At 42.6% G+C, this 23013-nt stretch overlaps 1 protein-coding gene and 1 long non-coding RNA gene across 31 annotated transcripts in view; both read right to left on the reverse strand.

Annotated features, from left to right (window-relative positions):
* CDH13 (cadherin 13) overlaps positions 1 to 23013 on the reverse strand; it is a 1446594-nt gene that overhangs the window by 885754 nt on the left and 537827 nt on the right.
* Positions 2353 to 8283, reverse strand: LOC146402179 (uncharacterized). The gene is made up of 2 exons (XR_014805364.1): positions 7613 to 8283; positions 2353 to 6456 (listed from the first exon to the last, which is right to left on the reverse strand). It is a non-coding gene; the product is annotated as an uncharacterized LOC146402179 (long non-coding RNA).

Here is a 23013-nt window from a genome sequence, read left to right on the forward strand (position 1 = left end):
CTGCTGTGTGCAGGCTGGGGTGGGCTTCCTGCTGCACTTAGGATTTCCTACAGAATAGCACTGCAGCAGATACGGTCACTGCTCCACCCACATCCTTTCACCTCCCTTTGCCACCAAACTGCACACCAACTCCCAGCGTGCTTTCATTCCTAATAGCCAGCACCTGCAGTGCTATGCTGGTAAATATTTAACAACCATCCCTGGGGATGGGAGAGCCCTAATTTGTACTGTAAGCCAATTTCCATGGTGTAACTACTCCCACCGTGGCTGATTTCAAGCTATCGATGTAAGGTTAACTAGCTTGCAAAATTCCTAACAATTTAACATCCAACACTCATGAGCAGTTACAAGCCAGTGCCTGCACACTAAGGGCATCTGTGTCTTCTCTTTCACAAAGGCTGCATCCTGGCTGCCAGGATCTGTTTTGTCTACAATCAGGGAGGACAGGAAGTATCTGAGCAGTTATGCCCCTGCTCATCCCCCATCCCAGGAGCCCTTCACCAAGGATTGGTGGGTTCAGGGGTATAAATACTCAAGATCCCTCATGTCTGATGCACAAGCACTGAAGTGTAGCCCATACCTCTCCAGTTTCTCTGGAGGATTAGGCCAAACTTATCTCCGTGGGACTTGGCTTGTTACCACACCCTTGCTCGCCCTCCTCCCCTCCCAGTCTTATTTCCCCACATCCCTACCAGTGCTTCCTGAAGCTTTCTAACAAGTCACCTTCACACACCTTCTCATGAAGTTGCTTCTGAGGAACCAAGCTGACAGTCCTAAAGAGCTGGCATTCTAGAGCTCTGAGTGCAAGTCCTCGCTCCCACACAAGCTGTGTGACTAGAGACAGTCATCAAAACTCTCTGAGCCTACATTTCTTCATTTATAAAATGGGCCTAATAAGTCCATATCAGTAGGATTGTTGAGAGAATGAAAAAAGATCAGTCACCTAATAAGGGCAATTGGCATAGAGTCTGACTCATGATATACCTTCCATAAACACTGATATTATTATAAAAGAGAGTATCTGGCCTCCAGGTCACAGCTTCACTTGGAATTTTGATGACTGAGTCCTACCAGCTATTAGGACTGTGTGATACCCTAGGCCAAACCTGAGCTTGCACTGCCCTTTGGAGTCAGAGTTTGGCCATCCTTTCCTGGAACAGACCTCCAACCATCTTTCCCCTCCACAGAGGAAATAGGTCCTCTGCAAAACCTCTAGTCCAACCTAACCATCTCTGTGATCTAGAAACCCAAGCGTGCCTTGTTCCTGAGTTCCAGTCTCCCCTCTAAAATCAGGGCAGCCAGACAAGGCTCAGCAGAGGGCAACAAACAAGTAGGAGCACCGCCCCCCCCAAGCGATGAAGCCAGCCCAAGTTCATGACCCAGTAAATTCCCTTGTCCCACTATCTCCACCTTCTCATGGGGAAAAAGAGCAGCTGATGCCCAGGAGTGGTGAAAGAAGCACCCAGAGAGTGCTGGCAGCAGAACACATCGGTAACAGCCCTTCACAAAACCACCAGGCAACCTGTACCCAGACCCTTAAAAATACCCACCCCACTGGATCCAATGGTACCAATTTTAGACATCCTCTCTAAGTAACGCATCCAAAACTTGGAAAAGCTTTATGCACAAATATAACCAGCTTAGCCTAGTGCTTTGTATGTAATCAGCATATAATATGTTTTGATTAACTAATGAGCCAGCATATTATTTATCATTGTAAAAAATTAGAAAGTACTTTGATTTCCATAGTTAAACATAAAGGAAGAGCTAGATGTTATGAGACTGCCTTCCGATTTTTAAAAATACACAGCCCTTAAACACTATATTTATAAAAAATTGTGTCACAATGTGAAAAGATTTATGAAGTAAAACAAATTTTAATTTATACTAAAGTCACAACTTAGTTTTTTAAATATTATACAAAGAAAAAAACACTAGAAACATTGAGAACAAAGTGCCACAATAAGGAAATGCTTAACTGAAATACGATATATCTAAACAGAGGAATATTATGTTGTCATTGAGAACTGACTGTGTTGACTGCATAAAAGTCATAAAGTGGTGTCTTTTTATGGCATGACAATATAGATCAAAGCATAATTTTTGCTAATTTAATTATATAAACTACACTTATGACCATTTTTAAGTGGAATATCGAATACATAATTGGACTTATATGAAAACTAACCCAACTTAAAAATGTATGCGTAAAGGGACAAGACTCTAGTAACTCTAGTATATCATTAAGAATGATCACATGTGGGCTGCAAGCCTCGAGTGATTTTCTTTCTCTTTTTTTTTATGTTCCAAATTTTCTTTAATTAAAGAGAATGACTTTTATAATAAACAGCGTTTTGATTGATTGGTTGAGTAACAACAGTGCAATGTGCACACAAACACGTACACAGAGATGAAATAATGAGGAGTGGAAAGCAAGGGAGAACACTACTATTCAAACACCCTTCTCTTTTAATGGTTTCCAATTCTGTTTACTAATAAGGCTAAATCACTGCCATGTTCTATGGCAAGTAACAGCCCAACCTAATCAGAGAATCAGACTCGAATGAGTACTTCCCAAGCCACAGATATACCTTGGCTGTCACTCAGCACTGACGACATTTACTGGGGACAGCAGCAGGGTGAGACAGTATGCAATTCAAGAACAAGAGAGTTCAGAACTCTATGCTTATTAAAAATCTAATTCAGTCTTCCTTGCCTTTGTAGTTTGTCCTGTGCATTCAAAGGCTTGCCAAATCTCACCTTTGAAATCAAATTTCCTTTCTGCCATTTGCTATTGCATTCTGTAGATTTAAGTCCATTGTTTCTAACCGAATTTTGTTTTTTAACTACAGTGCATTCAGGTAAGTATGTTCTTGCTGATGCATTAGAAAAACCAGCTCAATGGAGGCCCACTGATTCACCACCTAGTGGGTACACGTCTTTCCATGAATAATTTATCATTTGCAAGCGTAAAAGAAAGAAAAGCCAGGGCACCATGGAACACGTCAGTTTCCCCCTCTCTGTTCAGCAACTACTATCACAAGAAAAATGGTAGCAGTCACCTAAATAATATTCTTTCACCTATACCCTGGGCAGTAGCATGAGATACAAATGTCAACAGCCATAATGTCTTTCTGAATGTTACCTCTTTCCAAACAGCTTCCTCAATCGGTGGGTCACTCTTGCATCCATAAAGATACAGGTATCTTTCCCCCACTCTACAGGTGAATGTGATATATATGTATATATATATATATTTTAAATTTTTTATTAGAGTATGGTTGATTTACAGGGTGAAGACACAGGTATCTTTATTCCTCCTCCTTCTCTGATGTAGAGGGCATGATGCCTTTTTAATACACCATTTCCGAACGTATGAAGATGCAGTACAGAGAACCTGCCATCTGGCTCTTTCTTTTTTTTTTTTTTGATGAAGCCATTTACATTTTCTTAGGATAATTAGTATTGCACAGTAACTTGTCAATACTCTTCTGCCAGGGCACCAAAGAACAGTTTAAGTATACCTGCAACTTTGATGATTTATTTGTTGCTGCATGCTTTCAAGCGCTGGCAAGGGATAATTACCAGGGAGATTAGTACATGGTGTTGGGTTAATTAAATATGATAAAGCCATTTGCCTGTGACACGATGGGTCTGCTTCAATCTAAATGATATAAAATGGTCAGATTCATTGAAGGCAACATGGTGACCCCACAGAAGATCAGACCTCGCCAAAATAGAATCCTGCTAATGATGTTTCTGAATTTGATGTTCTATCTCAATTTCACTAGCTGTCTTTTTAATCAGAGAGATGTCATTACAATGATTGCTTTTGAACATTCATGCCCAGCCCTCATGAGAAAGCCGGGGGACCTTCAAACTACCTTGAAATATTGGCAAAATACAAAATATCAAAGGTGTAAAAGGGAGTCTGCTAACACCGAATTGCTTCCGATCTTCTGTTAGATTAAATACGAACCAGTCTTAACTGAGGAAGTCTGCTGGATGGGAAAAGCAAGAAACAAGAATGGGCAAGAGGCAGATGTCCAGTGGCTCCTGGACCATTTCCCTCCTTCAGTGGAGGTACTCTTGGGTTTTAAACAGATGTAAATGCTGGGCTGGAAGTCCGATGGACAAAACTTTGGGGACAAAGTTTTCTGTTTTAAGTTTAGAGAAAGAAGGACAGAAGTTGATTCTATACCATGTTTTTAAGACAAATAAGGCACCTCATACCATGAACATTAATGGCTGGATCCTACCATAGTATGGTAGCAAAATGACAATAAAATTGAAGAAGTCACCATTGCCCAATTCCCATTTCTTTGGTACAGCTGACAGACATAACTGATGTGAAGCCTATAGTAGCTGAAATGGTCAAATCAGTCAAATATACAGTTATTAAGTCCAGCCTCCCCCCCCCCCCAAATATCAATAAAACTAAATGCTAGAATGGCTGAGCAGGGGAGAGGCTGCCATCAGCCTCTATCTAGTGAGGTCCTCCCATGTGCGGGTCCCCCAGGGAGTAAAATAAACACCTTATGAAACTTTGCCCCAAGCAATAGAGACTCCCTTGAAGTTTAGTTGAGAAAATCAGACATACAATGCATCACTATACAGCAAGGAGAAGCATCCCCACCAGCCACAAGGAAAATCCTTCCAGTTACTACCTATTTAGACAACTTAGATGTGAGAGCAGTTTACCCTCATAGCTTCCCTCATCTCCCTCCTGAACCGTCAGCCTCAAGCCAACTCACACGCATTAGTCAGAGCTGATCCCTGGGTTCTTTTCCCCCTTTCCTCACTCCTTTTCTCTTTGGGGTCTTGCAATTTTCATTCCGATTCAGTTATTTTGGTCCTGGTAAATGATGAGTGCCCCCCATTCTTCGTGGGGCCCTTAGTGCAAGTCTCCATCCTTTATTTTCTCAGAGTCCATCACCAGGAACTGATCACCGGCAGTAACACTAGCAATCAATGGGCTGGCAATTCTGTCCAAAGAAGAGAGAGCTCAGGCAGAAAGTCCTGGTGGTCCCCCGAGGAGTGGGGAGATGCTGGGACTAGAGTTAAGCCCAGGAAGGAGGGCAGAGAATGAATAGATGAGGGCAGGGCCTAGGAGGGAGAAAGACTGGGAGCAAAGTCCCAGAGTTAGGAAATCAAAGGGCCAGGGACAATGGGGCACAAGTGCAGTTGGCATAAGGAATTTAACTCTCTGACATGTCGCAAGAACAGAATAGAAAGTCTTTCGCTTGCAGCAACTCAAAAAATTCTGTTGGTATACTTTCAGTGGGTGCATTGGTATAACGCGGGTTAATCATAAAACATGTAGAAAGAAGCCTTGCGTAAGAGTGCATGCTGCATAATTCCATTTATACCAAATTCTAGAACAGACAAAACGAATCCAGAGTATGCAATGAACAGAGCAGTGGTTGCTTTTGGGTTGGAGGGGAGGATGGTCAGAATTGACTAGGAAGAGGCTTGAGGGAACCTTCTGGGATAATGGAAATATTCTACATCTTCACAAAGGTTTGGGTTACACAGATGTGCACATATGCTAAAACCCCACCGAACAAACATTTAAGATATATGCATTTCACCAGGTGTAAATTTTGTACCAAGAGAGAAAAAAAATTATACACGAATACTCAACTCTAGTTAGCTATAGGCATGCGAATGTACTTATGAGGAAAGAATACCAATATCTACGATTTACTTTGAAATGCATCAAATCAAAAACATAGGATGGATTAATGGATGGCTAGAGGGATACACTGAGGGAGAGGGAGTGGAAAAGCAAGGGCTAAGATGTTACTGGTAAAATTGAGGTGGTGAGTGCCATGTGCCCAATGCAAAATCCAACTTTTTGGTAGGTTTGAAGATTTTCATAAAAAAATGTTTTGTTTTGTTTTGTTTTTAAATATGATGGGCACAGATGGGCCTTGAAGTTAAGGTAAATATTCTACTTAACCATCAAAGGACATCTCACATTTTGCACTGAGGAATGCTGAATGAAAGCAATTTTTCAGCAACCCAGTCAGATTTACTGGAATTTATTGATTAAAAGGTAATACATATTAGATAATGATAATGTATAGTAAAGACAGAGACAACTGTGGCTTCTACTATTATTGCCACATATTGACTACTCTTCCCATGTCAAGGGTTAGACTAAGTGATTCCAAGAACTACCTCATGTAATCCTACAACGACCCTAAGAGAGAGGTATAAATAACCCCATTTTTGATGAGGAAACTAAGCCTCTGTAGATTAAAGAACTTGCCCAAAGCTAACCAGGCAGAAGGCAGAGGTTCAAACCTAGGCTTAGGCAGGCATGTACTGCAGACATGGACAGCACCGGCAGGCCCAGGATGGGAGTGCCAGCCTGTTTCAGTCAGACTCTGTGGAGCACCTTCAGCCTTTGTCACAAGGCCCTGCAGTTATCCTCGGCAGGGCCGTATTTCCCTAGTCTCAATTCTCTCCAGAGATGAGGGGGGAGTTTCAATTCTTCAGAAATGATCCGGACCTGGTGTTACATATATCAGCTTTGTATTTATGAGTTTTGCAAGTTATTCTCCATGTAGTTTGACCTCAATTCTACAAATTTTCCTTGAATTAGAAAGGAGGTTACACTCGACCTCCCACATAGTACAAGAAATTTTTGAAGAAGCCTCAAGAACTTTGACTCCAGCCTCAGGTCCTAAGAGTAATTTTAATGGTTGACTTTCAGAGAGTGGAGTGGTGGGGAAAGTAGGTGAGGACAGGCAGCTCTTGGGGACACCTCATTTCTTCAACTTGGTAGGAGAAACACTGGTACAGGCTAGAGGGTCACTGAGTGTTCCTTAGGAAGCTCGGCCTTGCGTCCTGGTTTCACGTAACTATAAGGAGGGGATTTTATGAGAAGTTATTTAGGCCCTGTGAGAATCAATTCCCTTTTATGAGGAGGATAATTCCATATAACTCTCAGGATATTATAAGGAGAAACGCATGTCTTGGAACTCATAGGACCTGGCCCTGAGCAGACCCTCAATGAAAGTTCATTTCCTTCCCACTCTTTTCTCTGGTCCATAGGAAGTAATGACACTTAGAGAGTCAGACTGTGAAATACTCCTCAGAGGTATGTTTAACACTGGAATTAGCAATTATGCCTCCCTTAGAATGCCTTTCCCTTCAGAGGCTCATAGTATAAAAAATTACATGCTTATGAAGTCAATTATTCTTTTATGCCACATGATTTTCTTGTAATAAACACCATTCGCAATACAGATTCCCCATTGATACTGGTATCAGGCAGTGCCAGCGCTGGGAAGGAGCAAGGGGAGGACCAGCAGGGAGCTGCTCGTGGATTTTCAGTCAGAAACAATGCAGTCTATGATTCTGACAGTTAAAATAGAAGAGTAGGGAATCGATTTACGTTGAAGAGTTTTAGTGCTGGGCACTCAACGGAAACTTGCTGAGTTGAGCTAAAGATGAGGGGGGCTTTTCACAAGATGCAGGATGGCAGGATCTTTGCAAGGAAACCCTTATGGTTCTAGAAGAGTATATAGTCTCAGTAATTGGGGCTTCAAAATGTGTTAGCAGGAGGAATTCTGAAATTCTGCTGCTCAAAACCCTTAAATACTAGTCTCTTTAAAAAGTAAAAGGAGATATGCTATTTGATTTGCCTGACATATTCACAAACTTTGTGGAGATGAGGGGGTTCCATGAAGAAATGAATGAATTAAGAGTTAATGAAGTGACGGGGAGTTTACTTCAACCTCACGAGATTTGAGGGATGCAAATTGACAACCAAAATTAACTCCAAAGTGATTCATGCCCCTCATTCATTATCCATCACCTGTTTATTGAGCACTTGCCAGGCTCCAGGCTATGGCCTCAGATACATCTGTGAAATGAACAGACACAAACTGCACCTTCCAGTTTTTAACCCCATAAAGGAGGCACACTGGCTGTCAAAATGCTCTCTCTGCTCTCAGGTCTGCTTGCCCAGCACACTCAGGTTTTACAGTCCTGTTTCCAGATGTAGACCGGAGCTACACTTTTCCACTTTTCCTCCCAGTCTTGTTATGGAGGGTGGGGAAAAGGAAGAACCTGGATGGGCAGATTCAGAACCTCTTCTAGCAGGTCAGAGACAGAGGAGGCTGGCTGCATTCTCTCACACTAGGACATTTTTAAAGTTTTTTTTTTTTTTTTAAATATATGCATAGTGTATGGCAATTTTATTATGACTCGGACCCTAGACCTAGATTATTGCTTTTCTTGCATTATCTCACCTAATTCTCACTAGAGGCTGCAAAGTATTATTTGTATTATTATTGTTAGGACAATTATTCCTCATTTACAGATGAAGAAACAGGAAATGCACAATGGCAGCTTTTGCATTGTTATGCAGCTCAGAATTAGGACATCTAGAAACTGAACTTGGCTGTCAACTCTTTTTGTTCCCAAGACCATGGTCTTGCCACACTTTGAAAACTCAGGGGTTCATTTATGTATCTACTGAATAATGAATTATTAAGTTTATATATCCATTCCATTCATGTGTTCTTTCTTCCAATACATATTTATTAAATACCAAACATGTGCAGACACTGCATTTTTGAGGTAAAGATTGCCTTTTGACTTAAATTGTTGGAAAGTCGCTTAGACCTCTGCGTGTATCTTTTCATTTTTTCTGTCATTCATTTGGCAAATAGTTACCAAGTGCTCATTACTGCTCTCCTAGGCTGGGGATGAAACATGGTCCGAAACAGGCAAAGAATGTGCACTCAAGCAGCATATTTCAGCAGAGGAAATGGAGAGAATAAACTTTAAAATTCTTACTATATCATGACATGATAAATGCTGTGAAGAAAAAGCATGGTGTGACAAAAACAAAAAAAGTATGAGTGACTAAAGACAAAAGAGATAACCCCTGTAAAAAGATGATATCTGAACAAAAACTAATTAAAAGTAGTAACAAGCCACGAGGATATCAAGTGGCGGGCACTCCAAGCAGTGAGACTAGCACATGCAAAGGCACTAGAGTGGACAGGTGCCTGCTGTGTTCTAGGTCTAGCAAGGAGGCTGGCGCACCTGGAATCCCATATTTATTTACATGCTTAAATAAAATATGCAAATGTCAAGGTGCTGCTGGTTATTTTTTACACAGTTGTACCGGAAATGTCCTGCTTTATACTTGCGATCTTAGAGCAGTTTTTGTACCTCCAGGAGAGTATGGGAGACAATTACTCTTCCTCAAAAAGTCATTAAGCCACTCTAATCATTCCACAACAATAACTGAAAATGAAGAGAGGGCCCACCCAATCCCCAAGAGTGAGAGCCTACTGATTAGAAAGACATTTGCAAACAGACATAAAGAGATCAAAGCTCCCTCTTCCTCCAGCATAGCCAGTCTCCGTTTTTACTTTCCAGGTCTTTGTGCATCACTTTCCAGGGAATCCCTCCTCCAAGTCCAGGTGGCCCACTGTTTGGCCAGGGGACTTGAATCAGTAGACATGGAAGAAGTGACCCTGCCAGGAGCACTGCATCACCGAGCCGCCTGAGACAGGAGGAGCCACAGATAAAAGAAGCAAAGCGGAGAATCTGGCTTCTAATTAGCGGAAAGTTAAAGTTGATTTGAATCATTAGAATTATAGACTTAAGGGTTTATTAAATAACATCCTCTCACATACATTTTCTATTAATGCTCTGTGGTACTTCCAGTTAGCTTCAGTGCTTGAGAATGTGTGCATTAAGAGATAATATTTTAGAAAAGTCGTGGGTAAATTTTGTGCCAAAAAGTACAAGCTTGAATAATTTTCTTTTTATGAATAGTAGATAACGATTTAAAGGTAATCAATTCTAATGGCACAGAACTCGTAGAAATCTTGAGAATCCGAATATCTTTGGGGCAGGAAGAGAAGTTTAGTGATGACTGCATTAAATAACCTCATTTTGTTTTGGAGAAAAGACAGAGTGACATGGGTGAAGTCCAAGGTGCAGGTCACTAGGGGGATAGAGGGGAAAGGTCTGGTCGTGGCCACGGTCACGAGGGGGATAGAGGGGAAACGCTTGGCCATGGCCTGTTCTATTGAGCTGCTTCCCTTCTTGCTGCTGATTGGTGGTTTTCACTTTGCAGCACCCCTTACTTCCTCTGTAAAATATTCAGCAAGGCTTTCAAGTGCTTAAATTGCCATCTCTCTTTGTCTTTTAGCTTTTGTGCACGTCATGCACATCTCACCTGTGAGAACTCACTGTAAACAGAAGCCATTTTTCTTGTTCTTGAAAATTATTACATTTTGATATTTTTCCTACCAGGATTTATATACACACACACACACACACACACACACACACACACACGCACGCACACGTATGTATATGTATGTATAAAATCAGATAAGTTAGGGAGAAAAAACTTACAGGTATCACTCCAAATTTCATAACTTTGTACCATTCTCATCTTCCCCCCTCAAAAATATGTCACATTCTGTTTCTGACAATGCAACTTGGAAACTACTAATTTAAACAAATGGAAGTTGTTGAGATATGAAACAAATGATGAATAAAGTATGCTGTGAAAGTTTTCATGGCATTTAATCATGCCTAGATCACAATCGTACTACCTCCTAGACTGCTGTTACCTTCATGCTTACCCAGCATAGTCATAATGTAATACCATGTGATGAAAGCAACTGACCCCAAATAATTTATCAAGGAGCAGACTCACGGGTGGAAAGAATATGGAAGCTGAGTTCAGACAGTGCTGATGGTGATTATCAGGCCCCGGCTAGGCCCCCAGAATGTTCTGTGCCTCAACGTTCATAACGGAGAAATGAAAATATGAATGTATCTCATAAGGTTGCCATGAGAGTCACATGAAAATAATGTATGTCCCCCTCTAGTATGGTTCTCAGCATGACATAAAAATATTTAATAAATACTGTAAAACCTGGCACTTTTAAAGATAAAGAGCATCCCGAGCTGGAAACATTTAAAATAAGGGGTTATGACTGTTATAATAGTAAAAAATAATGTTTTCATATAGTCCATGTAATCACAAAATCATAAAAGAAACAATGGTGATTCTTCTGTGCACCAAATGATCATGATGTGGCCACTTCCTGAACCCAATGTCCCTTCCCACCTCCTAGGGGAAGATAAGAATGCACCCTTCCCCCATCCAAGAACAAGCTAATCGCCAGTCCCATCATTGCCAGGGCTGTGCTGCTCTCCTTCCCTTTACCTGCTTAGTAAGTACCAGTGATGAGCTGCGTACTTAGAGCTCACCTACACAGACGCTCCTGTGCTTGGAGCAGTCCTGAAATAGATTCCCTGGACAAGATTTGTGTTCCAGAAAAACCTAAAGCTTGGGAGAATTGTGCAATAAAATCACAAGGTTTTGGGAAAGAGGATTAGGGCAGACCACTGCTCAGGATCTTTGCAAGTTTGTAACCACATGAGCAATGCAAATAATAGTAATCATAATTTTTTTTAACTGGCACATTTGAAAAGACATGATAAATTATTAATAATTAAAAGAAAAGTACAATGAATGAAGGGCTTTACCGTTAAAAAATGAATGCAGCTTTATGGAAGAGTTGTACGGAAAGGCTGAGGTTGCTGAATTATGGAAACAGGCACAATGAAGCACGATGAAGGAAATGCCTCAACAGGCACTTGTAAGATGAAGGATTTGGCCAAGAGGGTCAAAAGGAGAAACATGGGGTGAACTTCACATAGACTACTCAGTATTCCCCCTGTGCTGGCTGCACTCAGCTATCCTTGTATATACTTTGGTTCAGTTGCTATTTCTCAGTGATTCAAAACACCAATGTCCTGGGGAAGACTACCTAAGGAAACAAAGTAGTGTTTATGCTATAATGATATCCTCCTATTTAATCAAGGGTTTATGAGCCTGTTTGCACGATAAAAATATTCAGTAGGTAGAACAGATTTTATTTAGATAAAGGACATAATACATGACCCCCACTTAAACAGCTCATGATCTTCCTTGAAATGGGTATAATTTTCATTATCTTAGCTTGGATTCTCCCAAAAGAAAATCCTGAGACAAAAAATTTGGTACAGGTGATGTACTGGGGGATTTACCCCAAGAAGCACAGGTGAGAAAGTGGAAAAATGAGGCCGAGAAAGGCAATACATGGAAAAAGTTTGTATTAATAATCAGGTTCCTCTTGTGGGCAAATGAGGAACAACGTCAGTGGAGACCCTCTACAAAACCACATGGAACATGACTCTTAGTTGTCTGACAGGAAGCTGGGGTTGCTGCGGTATTTATCACTGACTTCCACCTGTTGAGAGTGACCCCAGGGAGTTAACTTCCCACATTTCCAGTGTTGTGGAAACCGCAACATTTTTGGTGCGTTGGCTGGGAAGCCGACAACCAGGGCTGCTAATCAGGCACCCAGCATTGCTTGTCAGTTCTGCTTCTGTAACTTTGCTTGCTCAGTTTCTTAGGGAGGAACACTGCTGCTTGGGGATGGGGGAGGTCCGGGATGCTTACATGGGAAAATCAAGACCTTGTAGTGTATAAAACTTACTGAGAACAAAGACCTGGTGCTCAGACTCTGGGGGTGACTCCTCTGAGCCCGCACTGGTGCTGAATAAACCTTGCTTTTCCATATCTCCGAGTGCTGTTTGTCTCCTTCCGTTGCCACGGTTTTTGCGGTTTCCGCAACACCAGGAATTACCTGCTTGCTGCTTAGCAAGTTCCCAGAGCTGGGAAAGCCCTTAGACAGAAGAGACAGAGGCATCTGAGGTGCTGCAAATTACCCCCTCACAAAGGTGAGCTTAGGTTGGCCAATGGCCTAAGAATCGGAGAACCACAGTGGCTGCTGTACACATTCAAGGAGAAACTAGAAAGGGTTTCACAGGTTTACTTGTAAATAGGAACTAAGAGGAACTAAGGTATGCCAATTCAAGCTACTGTCACATCCCAGGCTATCATGCCTAAATTTCAACGACTCTTGAATGTTCATTGGGTTAATCATGACTTCCATTTTCTGATAAAATAAAACATCCCAATGCCTGCCACACTCATGGCCCATGTGCATGAAAATGCACAAGTATGTGACATCTCTTAAAGAAGGAGCCCCATAAAGTTCCTGAAGCATAAACAGCCATGTTCTGTATCACGGGACTCTTCCTCTGGACACAGCTGATTGGCTCATAGTGGACATGTGACCTAACAGCTGTTCATATATAGAGGGTCCAACAGCTCCACCCAATCAGATTCTCCTCAGAAACTTGAACCAGGCAAAAATCAAAAGATTACTCAGCTGAAAGTTGACACATACAAAAAGAGATGCAGAAGCAAAACAAATAGAGTGATATCAACAATCCTCTGGGCCAAGGTGGCGACATGAAAACCCAGTCGCTAGAGCTGGGAACATAACCCTTTCTCCAGTTCCTCAGTCGACTTCCCTTTTCCAGGAGACAGACGTCCACCTAGTCCCACGTTCCCTAAGAGTCTCATCACCCTTATATCTCAAATCTCTGTTACTTTGACACACTGTGAGGATGACCCTTTTTCCTGCAGCTCAAAGAGACAAGTTAACATTTCCCAGGAGACTATGCATCAACTCCCCAGTGTTGTTCAGGTCGTCACTCATCTGGTACAAGGAAAATGTGCCTTGGGGTCTAGGATGTCCACATACACCAGACCACTGCTCTGATCATAGGCCCAGTCTTCCCTGCCTTTTTCAGGCTGGAGGGTCATCAACGAAAATGTAGATCATCTCCAAACAGTCCCCAAATGAAAGCCATTGCTGTGGCATTCACAGAGAGAGTTCCAGGTCCAAAATGGATTGATAGCAACATTTGAAGAAGCTATAGCAATATCAAAGCTTGCATTTCCAAGCGGAAATAGTCAAATTTCTTCTACCTGATCAATTACTTAGAAACTGAGCTTTAAACCAAAAGCTAAGTTGTTTTGCAAGCCCTCTGGGCAGTGTAACTATCTCCTGCAATTAAATGTTGACATAATTCCTTCAGAACTACAGTCTTGCTTTTGCTCCAAGGCTTCCTTCCAGGCATGTGAGTGAGAGCTGCTCAATCCCCAGGTAAACATTCTTTGAAAACCTTCCAGTGAATGGTAAAGGTGGGCTTGGGGGTTTAGTGAGAATTTCAAATATCAAGAAAACTGTTCAGATATAAATGAAGGTAGTCGTAGTTATTTATTCAAGAATCTGCAAAGGCCTACGGTGAGTCAACCCTAAGCAAGGAGCCAGGGGTACTGAGAGGGATAAAAAGTGGTCTCTGCCTTAGAGGGATCTGAGCAAGGAGGGCCACAGACAGGAAAGCAGAAATATCACAATACAACATGAGAATGCCCTCACCACTGCATGAACTGGGAGTTGTGTAGAAACCAAAGACAGAGTGGCTGACTCCCAGAGAGTTGGCAAGGCTGGGGGAAGGGGGACGTACTGATGCTTAGTGATTCCTGAGGGATGCACAGAACTTTGCCAGGGAAAGAAGAAAGAAAAATTAAAGGTCAGTCCTTCAACAAAGAATGTGCCAGGAATCACTACAGGTGGGGTTACAGCGGTAGCCAAGACTAAAACCTAGTCCCTCATAATGCTTATGAAAATCAAATGAGATCAAGGGCGTGGAAAGTACTTGAATGATGGCAGTGTGATGGTCATATGTTGGTGAGAGTTGGTTCGACTGTCAACTCTGAGCATCAATTTTCAGTCCTTATAGGTGTTCACAGAGCATGATTTTCTGGTACTGCAGCCCTCAGGCCCTGCTCATACCTAGTATAGTCCTCTTGAGCCTGTTTCCTGTCTGTGAAAGGAGGAGAGGCATGCTAACACTAGCTAATACTTTAATACCCACTGACCTGCTCCTCCCTGCTGGACACTAAGCCCACATAACAAACTTTGCCTAATTAAACGTTCCCCACAGTCCTATGATCTCCATCTGTAGAAGGGGAAACAGGCTGCAGGAGGCTAAGCGACTGGGGTAAGGAACTGCAAACTACCTGCACTGCCCCATCATCTCTGCTGCCAGGCAGGGTACAGGAGTTCCAACACGGAGGCGGGGCGGGGACTTCACACAGCGCCTGGTTTGTGTTAAGTGATCAACAATGGTGGCCGTTATTATTATTACTAGAGATTACCATGAATCATTACTTCTCCCATCAGGAGGAGATCAGTTTTCACCTGCCCTTTGGGAACATGGGCCCTTCTCCTCGTTCCCCTGTTTAGGTGGCTATATCTAGTTGACAGACAGAACTTCTACATCTAACCAATAGGTTCTTAGCTAAGCCGCCCTAGCAACAAACGAAAGTATGCAACTTTCACAAGCCACCTCCTCAAAAACCTTTCCTCAACAGCGCTTAAACACTGAATATCTCAAACTAAGTTCATGGACGCAGTTAAATTTGAAAATACCACTGGCTTTACTGCCTCCCAGTCTTTACTAAAGTAGCTGTCTCCACCTAGAAGACTCTGAAACTGGTTTCTGTCTGAGGCAGAAGCAACCAAACTTGTCAAGTCTTTGTAACCCATATCCGAATGCCAACTACAATTTTAATGACTCTCTCCATATTTTCTTCATGGTATTCATGTCGCTACCATAACTCCTACCAGAATTTTGGCATGCAAATATTTTAACAAGGCATTTAATCAGAACAAATGTTTAAATACCAAATAAGGCCACAGAATGCCCAGACTACCTAAAAGTCCGTCAGGTGACAATGGATTCCCAGTGAGTTTTGGCTTGGGTTTGGTCTGGCTTTGCCCTCACATCTTTAATCAGGAATTTTATTCTTATTAATCATTAACAAATGTCAGTTGAATGAACACATGAATAAATGAATGAATGAATGAATGAACAGTACTAGACTGAATAAATGAATGGATGATGTGCCAGAATGAGAAACAGGAAGAAGGAAATTGAGAGTAAAAAAACCTAGAATCTAAGTTTTAAAAGATTTCAGAAAACTGGAGACCCCATCAGAAATAACCCACCTAAGAAAATGTGGTTACTAGAAAAGCTATTATTTGAACGCTATGACTACCTTAGAGACTTCAAATTAATCCTTCTGCGCATTCCCTTCTCTAATCTTCCCAAACACAACTTGCTTAAGCGGTTTCCTTTGTTATTCCCTGGCTTTCTCTCTATGCAATCGCTGCCATCTAACCAGAGGGTCAGGAGAGTAGGCTTATAAATGTTCTGCCCCCACGAGCCATCATGTGGGGCTGAAGGCACAGGCCACATCTCTGGAGGCTTATGGGGAAGCCTCAAGCATCTGAGAAAAAGGGAAAATGGGAGGAGGACTGCAGTCCACAGCCAATTGTCTACAATGTCCCCTGAGATCCAACTGGGTCTGGAACAAAGAGAACACTGCATATACTTCATTCGGTCCATCCGGGCCAAGGTGTGCATGTGCCTGTGTACATATGTGAGCGTATGTGTATACACACAGATGTGGACACACACAGACAGACACACACTCACACACACTTCTAATAAATTTGTTTTTCATGGTTATAATAATGAGGACTTTGAAACTACTGCTTTGCTTTGAGTTTCCCCTTTAAATACACGATTGCTCTCACAAAATGTCATTTCAATTACAGAAACCCAATAATGAACCAAAAATACTCTCCCATCCACTCTTGGCTCATGAAGGACCCACTGACTGTGACAAGCACTAGTTAAGGTTTGGAGGTTTTTTATTATTAATAAAAGGATGCAAATGAAATGAGTTGGCTTTTAGAGATCATTATCGAGAGTTTAGATAAAAAAGGTCTGTTGGAAGCTGTTTTGCATTTTGCCATATCATCATCCAACAAAAGGTAGAGCTGCTTAGAAACTTAAATAAATTAATAAATAAATCAAATGATAACAAATATTGATCCAGCAGCCCTGAAGAGAGAATGGCCGACTGCCTCCCTTTGTACAAAGCCTTGTCTCTGTCTGATAATGCTTAGCCTTAGAGAAAGCAAAATGTACATTTCGTGGCAATTCTCAGGAACTCCAAACAATTCTCATAAGAAGCTTACCTCTTTTCCTGAAAATGGGAAGCTGTTTTTAGAAAGGCAGATTCAGCAAATAGCTTATTTAATATGTAACAAATATTTATTCTCCTAAAGTTCAGGCCCCAAGATGGATTCAAAACAGTAATTTTCCCTGGTGGTATGCGTTCTGTCACTCATTCAACAATCATTTGTTCATTATTCGGCAAGGATTGTCAATGAAGTTTCATTTGTATTTGGGAATGAGAGGCAAGGAGAAGCACGGAATGTTCAAATTTATATTTTAGGACCCTGGGGCAGAAATAGAAAGGGGTTTTGTAGAATGATAAAGGAGAATCAGCTAAGAGGTACTGAGTTATCATAAACTACACCCAGTGCTGGGAAGCTTCCCATCCCTAGCCCTATGCAATGAACTACAGAGGGCAAAACACAGCCGTCTAATCCTGAGCTGCCGTCTTGATAGCTTTGAAGCCAACAGAAGTATAGCACTAACTGAAGAATCATGGAATGTGAGACACCTAAGAGATCATCTAATTTGGTGATTCACAAAATATCTTGGATAACTGTTTCATAAAAGAAATATTTCATGGAACTTTAATCTATGAAAGGATGAAAGAGGCATGTGTGTGGCTGAAAGTAGGAGAGGGTGCTCAGGATTCCACCAGAGTCTCTCTTTTCTTGATTTTTGGACAGCTTCTGAGGTAGACAGACCACAGAATCAAGATCTCCATGGAATACGGCAGGAATCAAAGTCAAGCCCATTTAGCCGATGGTAAAACTGAGATCAGGAAGACCAATGACTTGCCCAAGGTAACAATGCCAAGATAGGGATACAACTTGGCACCAGACTCAAAGTCTGTTCCTTCCACTATAGCACATTGCTGCCTGGTTAAGGACTATGTTTTTGGAGGGAGAGACGCAATTGTTTTGGATGCCTTGAATTCAAGGGGATGGTGGGACATCACGTGGCTTTGTCTAGGAAGTAGTTATATACACAGGCCTGAAGCTCAGAAGAGGAACAGTACTGATTTCTTAGACGTAAGAGTTGTCATCTTAGAGAGGATAAATGATGTCTAAAGAGAGAGTAGAAACCCTCCAGTTAGGAGATAAAAAGAAGAACCAGATAAGAGATGCTCGGAGAAGCAGGAGAAAACAACGACAAGAACAGATCTGATTTTGACTCTAAATTATGTCAAAATAAAATAACTGGAGAGCCTGAACTGGAGAAACCAACCGCAGTCCCGTCTGCCCTGCGATTTCTCAGAAAGGCTCCTTCCCAGGCCCCATGAGGAGGAAACAATGTTACCTGGGATCCAAAATGTACTGTTACAAGGGTCGATTGTTACCTTTTCAGAAATTTTGTGAACCAGATATTAAACATAGATGTTATTGTAAATTAAGTTATATGTGCTTACAGCTAAGCAAATTATCTTAAAAACAAAGGCAACAAATACTCCAAATACATTACTTCTTAACTCTTTTACTGTATTTTACTATTACCTATGATCTTAAGGTCACTTATGTCTATTTCATCTATATGATAGAAATACTATATAGGAGTTCCCGTCGTGGCGCAGTGGTTAACAAATCCGACTAGAAACCATGAGGTCGCGGGTTCGGTCCCTGCCCTTCCTCAGTGGGTTAACGATCCGGCGTTGCCGTGAGCTGTGGTGTAGGTTGCAGACGAGGCTCGGATCCCACGTTGCTGTGGCTCTGGCGTAGGCCGGTGGCTACAGCTCTGATTCAACCCCTAGCCTGGGAACCTCCATATGCCGCGGAAGCGGCCCAAGAGATAGCAACAACAACAACAAAAGACAAAAGACAAAAAAAGACAAAAAAAAAAAAAAAAAGAAAAAGAAATACTATATAATAGGGGGCAACTGTGCATCTCTTCTCAACTTGCCACTCAGCGATGCCAGGTTGGTAGCTTGAAATCAGCCACCATGGAAATACTGACCACGGAAATAGGCAAATTCTACAAATCAGGACTTGGACACCTCAGGGGCCCCTAAGACCCAATATTCTGCCTCCTAGTTCTGGCCCTTTGGAAGGTCTGGCTGAACCTCCTGACCTGTATTCTCCCACTAATTCCCTGTCTTTTTAAACTTATTTGAGTAGACATTTGCTACTTTCAATCCATGAGTAAGCACTGGACATTCTCAAAAGGAAAAGTCACATCACGTGTTTTAGAATTAGGGCTCGCACCAGTTTACACTCGTATCAGCCAAGAAATATGCAAGTATCTATTCAAAACAAGGTTCTGGGCTAAGTCATTTAGGACGTGAAGGATTGCAGAGGAGATTGTTCTGGACACTGGGGGTGCGGTGGGGGACAGAGGGGAGTATGAGAGGAAAAGGAGCCTGCAGGAGGCAGCACGCCAAAGCAGGAAGAGAGAAAGATTTCCCTTCTACACACTGCTTTCTATCCTTTACTGCTGGGATCTTTGAACAGAAGTAGACAGTCCAGGGAAATCCACTATTAGCTCCATTACATTTCCAGCTATTATTCTGTTCATGGTTCTTGTACCTCAGGCCATCTTATTTACATAATGAGAAGAGATGTGGTGGAAGGAGGGGCAGGTATCGATTGTGATGGCCCGCCTTGTCCGTTTACATTGTAAATAACACACTGGTTTCCCATGCTGCTGCTTTGGGGGACATTCTGTTAATTTCAGTCATCATCTTGTTTTCGCTAAATCTGGCAGCAGAATTTTTAGAGGAATATTCGGATGGTTAGACATGGTCATTCTTTGATGCTGCTTTAGCCAGTGTGTTTCTGGGAGACAGATACAACCAATAAGCAGACCAGGTGAGAGCAGTGCTGGCCTACAGAGGCCAGCTTTCTGTGCGTTTAGACTGAAGGAGGATTTTCCTTACTCACGTTGTGTGTAGACCCACATTTCTCATCCTCTCACCCACCCTTGTGATAAACAAAAGGCTAAGGACAGCCATGTAGTTTGTAGGGCTTAGGTGTAAAGGAGAAACATGGGGTTTCTCGCTCAAAAAACAGGCAAAAAGAAGTTCTGTTTTTCCATCATCTCTCTTTCTCTGGACTTGTTGGGATGGTTTTTACCTGCTATTTAATGTCATGCTTCCTCAGGCAAGGAAGTATAAACCCTCCCAGGAGCCTGGAGCTCTGCCCTTCGACTCGGCCCTCCCCACCCTGGAGTGGCCCCGGGGGAGTGAGGTGCTGCAGCAATACCTGGGCAGGGTCAGGGAGCAGGTAGCCAAGAACCCATCTCCAGGAGAGGAGGAGGCCATGGGAGGTGGGGCTGCCAGAGAAAGGAGGCTCCCAGCCCCAGACCACGCTCCTTTGCCCTACTGGACTTCATTGATAAAAGACAAAAACAAAGAAAAGGTCTAGTAAGAATTTCAAGATGGTAGCCATACAGTATTAACCCCCAAACAAAGGGCCCCCATCTCAGCATGGGGCAGTGGGCAATTTCACATGTCACACACCCATAAAGCCTTCCCTCACTGTAAGCATCCTTTTTCTTGCCTGACATGATGATACCAGTTGGTACACACCTGGCTTTGTATGTAACAGCACACCTGAAGGTGACAGGCGATTCAGGAGTGAATGGGAAAGATGCTCGGGCAGAGGAGAAGGAGAGAAGCCCAGATGAGTTGCTGGGAAGAGGACCAGCACCACCATTTTGCAATTTTCTGATAACCGTCTCTCATTCTATCACTGTTACCGTTTGAAGCTTGTGTTTCTAAATGAGGAATATTTGAAGACACTTGTTTTAAGTGACCAATCCTAACATTAAAATTGCTCAGTAAGTATTTGCCCAAAAATGCGCTCAACCATAATAGCAAAGTGGAAATCAAAGTCTGCCTGTGCTTTTGGGAAAAGGAACCAGCTTAAGCCAATCTCTTGTACTTTTCAATGTTAACAAGTTCCAAGTGGACATAGAGGATTTCTCCTTGCTGTTCTGTCCAACCCCGATCAGCTGGAAGCATTCTTTCAGACATATTTCCCTTTTCATTATAAAAAAATGAAATTTCTATCATTTAAGGACTTACTTCTCCAAGGACCTACTCAGGGGAACTGTGTGAACAGAACTGAGCCCAGCTTTCAGAAGAGTCTCTGGAGTCTTCTTGCATCCTGTGTCAGATCACTAATCTAGCAACACTCAGACCTGAAGGGGGTGAGCAAGGAGAGGAGAGTCTCTTACATGGGTCCATAAGATAAATAATTCACAAGCTCCCTCAAAAGGAAAGAGTAAGCAGCAAACCACCTGATAAAGATGGAGGCTGCTTAGCCATACACTCAGGTCCAGTTCTCTTAAAGACCAGACCTCCTTTCTGAATGCTCAAGAAACTTCTGCTCATTTAGATTAGCACCTGGCTTGTTTCCTTATTCAGCAATAATTTTTTTTTTTTTTAACCTTTTAGGGCCTCACCCACAGCATATGGAGATTCCCAGGCTAGGGGTCCAATTGGAGCTACAGCTGCCAGCCTACACCACAGCCACAGCAACACAGGCTCCAAGCTGCGTCTTCGACCTATACCACAGCTCATGGCAACGCCAGATCCTTAACCCACTGAATGAGGCCAGGGATCAAACCCACAACCTCATGGTTCCTAGTCAGATTCGTTTCTGCTGCGCTACAACAGGAACTCCAGCAATCAAAATATTCTTATTTCTGACCTCAGACGCTCCCCTTGCTCCACCCCCATCTGCTTCCTGACTGCCTTACTGCTGCCTCCTAGATCACCACTCTTTGGAGGTGACCTCATTCTCTCAGCTCAGCCTCTGTCCTCCAGGAAACACACACGGGTTTAGGATGAGAGTCTCCTTTTGGAGCAGCACCTCCATTTACTGCTGGCTGTAAAAGGGTACTGAGGATTCCACCTTTGAGCCAAGCCAAGCACTCTCCCCAGATGTCTAAACAGAAACCTGCTGGCCTTTAGCTCCATATTTCTAGGGGCGGGGGCCCTGACCTTAGCATACATCAATGCTTGCAGTCATTGGGAACTACACCAGTGTGCACCTTTGATGGGCCTAGTATATGTTACATGATGGTGAAAATGAAAGGGAAGAAGGAAATAAGAAGGAAGGAAGAGAGAAAAAAGAAGGTGGGAGGGAAGGATTGGAAAAAAATGCTCTGGCCAAGGCATGGTCTAGTGGACTGTGCAAATCGTTAAAATATATTAAGTTTAAGGAGATTAAGGAGGGTATTACATAAGGCAATGGGATCTCAGGAGTAGAGTCACCTACTTACAGCAATTGCATAATTCTGGGCTCTCGTCCTAGCTCTTCCATTTTGTGCCTGACTTTAAGCAAGTTACAAACTGATGTTGTTCCCATATTTATGGCACAGTCTTAACAACAGATCCTCCCTCAGGGCATTGTTTTGAAGAATAGATGTTTTCATATGCCAAGTTCTCAGTTTACAGGTAGCTTTTCATCACCATCACCATAGCGCTATTGATGCATTGGTAGAGGATGCTTTCTCAGTGTAATTTTGTAAGCATCTCCTGAATAATGTATTTTCTCACATCCACTTTGGTCCCCCTTCAACCCATATTCCACCGGCCAGAAGAATGTTACAAACATACCCATCCTTACTTAATCTCTCCTTTGCTTCCCATTTCCCTTTAACTGGGCACGAAAACCTCATTTGGCCTCCAACAACCTTCATGGTCTGCTCCCCACCAACCTCTCCAACCCAACTGACCCCAGGCTCCCTGCTGGGAACACCAACTCCAGCACTCTGGCTTCCTTTCAGTTTATCCCTTTATTCCACATATCACTCCCTCTGCCAAGAACATTTCCCTGACACTTAAACTCCTCCGAACTTTTCAGATACCAGCTCAGGTCTGACCTCTTCCTCCACTTCCCCTGACTGTTCACCTGCTCCCCACCCCCAAAGGCTATCACAGCCCCCACACGTGTCCTTCACCCTTATCATGGTGACAATTCCACTTTCACACATGATTGTGGCATTCACCAATAATCCACTTCACCACCAACACCTATAGACTCTAAGCCCTGTGAAGCCAGAGATTTTTTTTTTTTTTTTGTCTTT

This window comes from Sus scrofa, chromosome 6 (genome assembly GCF_054392235.1).
Source record: "Sus scrofa isolate SSC_HxYL_T2T_F1_AM1 chromosome 6, Sscrofa_HxYL_maternal_Yorkshire_Landrace_v2.0, whole genome shotgun sequence".
NCBI classification, from domain to species: domain Eukaryota; kingdom Metazoa; phylum Chordata; class Mammalia; order Artiodactyla; family Suidae; genus Sus; species Sus scrofa.